Source organism: Staurois parvus, unplaced genomic scaffold (genome assembly GCF_062004578.1).
Source record: "Staurois parvus isolate SC_StPar_1 unplaced genomic scaffold, SC_StPar_1.0 ptg000746l, whole genome shotgun sequence".
NCBI classification, from domain to species: Eukaryota; Metazoa; Chordata; class Amphibia; order Anura; family Ranidae; genus Staurois; species Staurois parvus.
In genome coordinates this window covers 4,819,213-4,825,212 of record NW_028318542.1, presented here as the reverse complement: position 1 = coordinate 4,825,212, position 6,000 = coordinate 4,819,213, and the positions used below count along the sequence as shown (strand labels likewise).

General features: G+C 40.4%; 1 long non-coding RNA gene and 1 pseudogene across 1 annotated transcript; both read left to right on the top strand.

The window, feature by feature from the left end:
• LOC149445140 (uncharacterized) lies at positions 1-1,586 on the top strand. The gene is made up of 2 exons (XR_016306467.1): positions 1-257; positions 758-1,586. It is a non-coding gene; the product is annotated as an uncharacterized LOC149445140 (long non-coding RNA).
• A 1,738-nt stretch (positions 1,587-3,324) lies between these two features.
• LOC149445139 (cytochrome P450 2F3-like) overlaps positions 3,325-6,000 on the top strand; it is a 47,948-nt pseudogene continuing 45,272 nt past the window's right edge.

The window sequence follows — 6,000 nt, the reverse complement described above, 5'->3', positions numbered from 1 at the left end:
AGGTACATTGTACAAATGATGGAAAGGATGGCAGATGGGCTGCTCTGTACAGTGAAGCCAGACCTGCAAAATCTGGAGAGAAGGCACCAGAGTCTACAGCCAGCACTAATGCACCTCTAACAAGCAACACAAAGTCATCAGAGTGGGCGGACTGCTGTGCATTTCAGGGATCTTGTCCCCTTTGTCAAGTTCTTCAAGTAACTGATTCAAACACCACTACAGTGCTCTGTTCTCCTTTACCCATACATCTTTCAAAGGTAGAACGTTCTTCAAAGGGGTGGACTGACAACTCATGGGGCCCCCGGGCAATAGGGAATCATAGGGCCCCTGTGTCCTTGCCCAAACTCAAAAAAGCCTATGAAAAAGGTACCAGGGGCATCTCATGGGGCCCCCTACTGACCCCGGGCCATCGAGCAGTGCCCGAGTTTCCAAATGGTCAGTCCGCCCCTGGTTCTTCATTAATAAGCAGGAGCAAGCATCAGGAACGTCCTTATGACTGGTTATTAAATAAACCCATACCTGACTTGCAACATATTAACTTACTGTAGTACAGATCAAATAAAACCATAAAAGTGCACATCAAACATACATACATATATATATATAAAAGTGAAAACAATAAAAATGCATGTACTGTACAAGTAAATAAGGCAATAAAATATGTATTCCAATAAAAATATGTATTTTTAACAAATATGGAGAAGTTTAATTGCCTCACACATAAAACCTCCTCTATTATATGTTTTTATTACTGTAGCTAATCTCCCTGGACATGGAGTAAAGAAAAAAAATGATCAACGACTACAATGAAGGATTGCTCGAATGGTGGATAAAGAACTTCAATCAACTTCCAGATAAATTCAGGCTGACCTTTAGACACAGGGTACAACTGTCTCAGCTCTCATCTTACGTCACCATCTGAATGAAAAGGGATGCTATGGTAGGAGGACCCCACTGCTGGCATAGAAACATAACAAAAAGCCAGATTGGAGTTTGCCAAAACTTACTTGAGGAAGCCAAAATCACTTTGAGGGAATCTGCTGTGGACAGACAAAACAAAATTACAGCTTTTTGGTAAAGCCCATCATTCTACTGTTTTCAGAAAAAGAAATGAGGCCTTTAAAGAAAATAATACAATCCATACAGTCAAACATGGCGGAGGTTCACTGATATTTTGGGATTGCTTTGCTGCTTCAGGCACTGGATGTCTTGACCGTGTGCATGGCATTATGAAATCTGAAGACTATCAAAGAATTCTGGGATGCAATGTAGGGCCCAGTATCAGAAAGTTGGGTCTCCGTCAGAGGTCATGGGTCTATGTGGGACAATGACCCAAAGCACACGTCAAAAAGCCCCTAAAAATGGTTTCAGACTGTTGGATTTTTAGACACATATAATACTTCTTCTAGTGTCTTGAGGCGATTATGAATGAAAGAGCCATTGAAATAAAAAATGAAGTGTGATTTTATTCTATCACACAATGGTGTCAAATAACAATGTAAAGCGTATTATGAACAGTTCCATGTAGATAAAACTACTGTAAAAATGACAAGCAAACGTTTAAAGAAAGAGTCACCATTATCTGACATGGCTGTTCTGTCCTTCATGTCCTTGTCCTAAATGCTGTCCTTCTAGACTTTGTAACGAAGCCGGAAGTAGATGGAAATGATGATCTAGCAGCTGTTGCAGCTTCTCAAACGTGTGTATGCAAGAGTCATGTAGCGTGTAAGTGTGTGTGTGAGAGAGAGTCTCCTTGTCCGTTATCTGATGGTCTTTTATGAGGCAAAAGGACGTCATAGTTAGTGATCTTAATACCTTCTATGGAAATTATTACTGCTTAGCAAAGCCATTTCATAAAAGGGAGGGGATACTATACATATGATGTTTGATGGACAGGAACATATGTATGCTGATGAACCCTCAGCTATATTTAAAGAATAGTATATCTTAAGAACATATCAATGTATAATCACTAAACTATATATGTATCAATGTTAGAGACGTATACTAAATACACACAGATACTATTAAAATACATAATGTAATAGTAAGTCACTTCTAATAACCTTGACATAACTAACAGATACTCCTATGCCTAAATATAGTATACTCAACTTTCAACTGGTTAGCTGTCTCAGCTAACTTATTCATATCTTTTTCAGTCTCAGTTTAATTGAAGAATAGTAATACTGCCATTTGTCAAAAGACCTTTCACACATATTAATATTAATTATGACTAATCATAAAAACCAAATATTTTGCAAGCTTGCCATCAATATAAGTGCCGAATCATAATTTAGATTTAACACAGACAAAGCGCCGGAGAGTACAGAACTAGCCAGCAATGAGTACAGATTTCAATCTCATAGAGCACCTGTGGAGAGATCATAAAACAGCAGTTGGGTAAAGGAACCCTTCCAATCTGAGAGAACTGGAGCAGTTGGCGAAAGAAGAGTGATCCAAAATTCCAGTGGAGAGGTAGAAGAAACTCATCGATGGTTAGTGAAAGGGATTGATTTCAGTTATTTTTTTCCAAGGGGTGTGCAACGTGTGCCACTAATTTTGTACAGTCCATTTTTGGGGGTTTTGCATGGAATGTGTAAAATTTGGCTTTTTCTCCACTTTTTTGTGTCATACCAATACAAACAAAAAAATAAACATGAGAATGCCTAAACATTTGTAATTGCAACAATTTACTTTCTGAAGTGGTGCATTATCTGACAGAAATGCAGGGGTGCCAATATTTTTGGCCATGATTGTGTGTATGTCAGATTATGTTACTGGTCAATTGAGAGAATGTGTGGTTTGAGATCTAAAAATATTAACCCTTGAAGTTTCAGTGATGGAGAAAGAGAGCACTGATTGCAGTGATAATTAGAGATGTAATCCACATGGGGTGAGGTGTGTTATTAGCAGCCCTCTTACTAAAGCCGAGTGGTGGTAGGGAAATTTTTATTTAGTCTCTATTGCATTATCACAATTGCAAATCACACAACTGAAACATATAATATGCTTTCAGAGTACCTAAATGTACCACAGACCTGGGCAATCAGGGGCAAAACTAAGAGTCATGGGTCCCCATAGCAAACTATTGAGGGGGCCTCTGTCCTCTGTTGTAAATGCTTCTTACTGCACAAAGAGGTCTCGTTGTGTATTAGTACCCCTTTTAGAGAGACCCCCTCTCCTGGGTGTAGTTGTGGGTAGAGTCTTTGCCCCTTTATAATTTTGTGTGGATGCAGTCCTGGGCAGAAGGAGTATGGGAACAGATTATCCCATTTTAGGCTATCGTAGGTTTGTAGGCCTAAACCCAGAGAGAAATTCTAGATGAGGACCCACTGTAAAAGGACTCATGATGAAGAATACGGGAAGACAGCTGGAATTTCTGAGTTCACATTCTGCATCATTAATATATTTTGTGCTAGTAAAGAGGGATATGAAAATGAAAATGCTTTTGGGTCAAGTTTGTGGCATGTTGGTTCTCAGTAAAATTGTTAAAGAGCTACTTGTGTGGACATTCCTTTATAGAGAAGGTGGGCTTTGGGCAAATAAACGGTGGGTACACCATAGTGGATTTTCTCCCTTACTTGGTGTGTGTGCACCCTATCTGAAGAAGAGGAGAGGTGCCCTTGGCAAGCATGGCAGGAGCTGCTGGCGAATTGGGGCTGCCAACAGGTGACTAACCACTTCAGCCCTTCTACACTGGAAACTTCACAGCCTCCTTAATGGGATCCCCTCTCTACCCAAGCCCCCTAGCAGCTGTGTTGGCTGCTAATGTTACACAACCATATGCAATAAATGAGTAGTGATCCCAGTAAAGGTGGTCCAAAGATAGCAGAACTACTGAAGTCAAAGACTCAATGTGTACCACAGAAATAGCCTGAAGAAGCGGCATACGACCAATTTAATTTTTTAGTATATTGTGACATGTCAGAAATGCATTCCTATAGTTAGTATGTTACTGAAAAGTTCACTTTATTTAAACTTTTTAGTATTTTAAATATTTGTTTTGACTGATTGAAGTGGTCACTGATATTGGTTTGAACCCTATAGATAGACTTCATTAGGCTATCTTTATGGCTTACACAGCAACATTTCTACTTTTTTCTTATTCTTTTGCCACACATTTTTCTTATCTTCATGTAATCCTTAAGCGGCTAAAGTTAGTATATGAAGGATCATATGAAGGATCAGGTCTGGCAGGGGTTAAGAGAACTCCCTACAACATAAAGTAGGAGGAGAAAGGCTGGTCTATATACAGTACTCTTCTATACACAGAAGCACTGTGGTGTCTGGTTCCATATTCAGCTATAGAATTATAATATCCATTACGTTCACACCAAGTCACCTTGTTACAGGTAAGATCTTCTCTTTTATAAATTCTCTTGGCATGGTCTTGGAAAAAGTAAGTCAAGTTGTGGACAAAGCTGATGCGTGATGCAAATAATTTTTTTTCACAGCTGGGCAATGTCCCAAAACATGCTGTGTTAATGATTGTATAGGTGAGTCACAGAGGTAGATATTAGCATGTATGGACAGAAAGAGCCTCGCTGTTGATACAGGTAGATAGAGGTATCAACAGCGAGGCTCTTTTTGTCCATACATCATACATCAGCATCAGAGGTTGGTCATCAGCTCTGAGGAAAGGGATTCGTCCCCGAAACGCGTCAGACATTTGACCGCACTGACAGTGAGAACACCTTGCCCGTCGTTGTAGCCATTGTAATTTTTCTATGCTTTTTAGATACATGCTTCGTCTGTGAATATGTTTTTATTATTTCATTCCTACAATAAACCTTGGATAATGCACAAGGATATGCACAGCCAAAAGGGAAGCCAAGGGTACCAGGACAGCGACAACCAAAGGAAATGCTTCAGGGGTGCAGCCCTCCTCAGACGGGAAAATCAGCCACTGGATAGAAAGAAATGTTATTCTTTTAGCACTGAACTTTAAAAAAAGAAATAAATGATAAGCAAACCTATAGATAGATTGATAATATTACATAAGACTGACTAATGTTCATAGTGACTGGCAATACTGACCAAGGAGCTATGTTAGCAGTTCTAGGTAATATACGTGAAAATTTATGATGAAGGGGAAATAGGATCTCACGACCTGTTCCTGGTCCATGGTTTAGGTAAACATTTGTCTCCGTTAAATTTTCTACAGCTAAAAGACAAGTATGGACCAGTCTACACTCTGTACCTGGGGCCTAAACCCGGAATTGTCGTATGTGGATACAATGCTGTTAAGGAGGCCTTGGTTGACCAATTTGAAGCATTTGGAGATAGAGGAGACCTTCCTGTGTTCTTGAACTTCATTGGTAAACATGGTGAGATAATGTTTCATTCTTTTGGATTGAATCAAATTGATTTCAGTGTGATCACTTTATTTGGGTCTGAAGGCAGCTATGAACAGAAATGTTTTAATAGCCACAATAGGGATGATTGGATTTTAGTCTACTGCATGGGTAGCCAAGCTTTGACCCTCCAGCTGTTGTGGAACTACAAGTCCAATGAGGCATTGCAAGACTGACAGCCACAAGCATGACTCCTAGAGGCAAAGGCATGATGGGAGTTCTGCAACAGCTGGAGGGCTGCAGTTTGCCTACCCATAGTCTGCTGGGTGGACTCCTCATGGAGTAGCATGCTTATCACTGCTAAATAAAGAACAAAAAATTTCACAAAAGGTTCTTTTACGTTAGCTTGTAGGCGGGGTCGACTTTCACTCTCTTTCTTTCTGTGTAATGGCACCTCCCAGTGCCATGATACATAAACCCGCTCATTATGCAATATTCTGAAGGAGACGCCACATTGCAGTGTCCTATTCCACCAGTCCAGCTAGAGTCCACCACCCATCTCCCAGTAACAGAGCAGGTCCCACCATATGGCTATGTCCCTAGGGTCTCCATCACACAGGTCCGGTCCTGGGTTCCGGGCCACTGACTGCTCAGGAGGAAGGCTATGAACTGATTCCCTCAATATACCAGAGACCAGTCACCC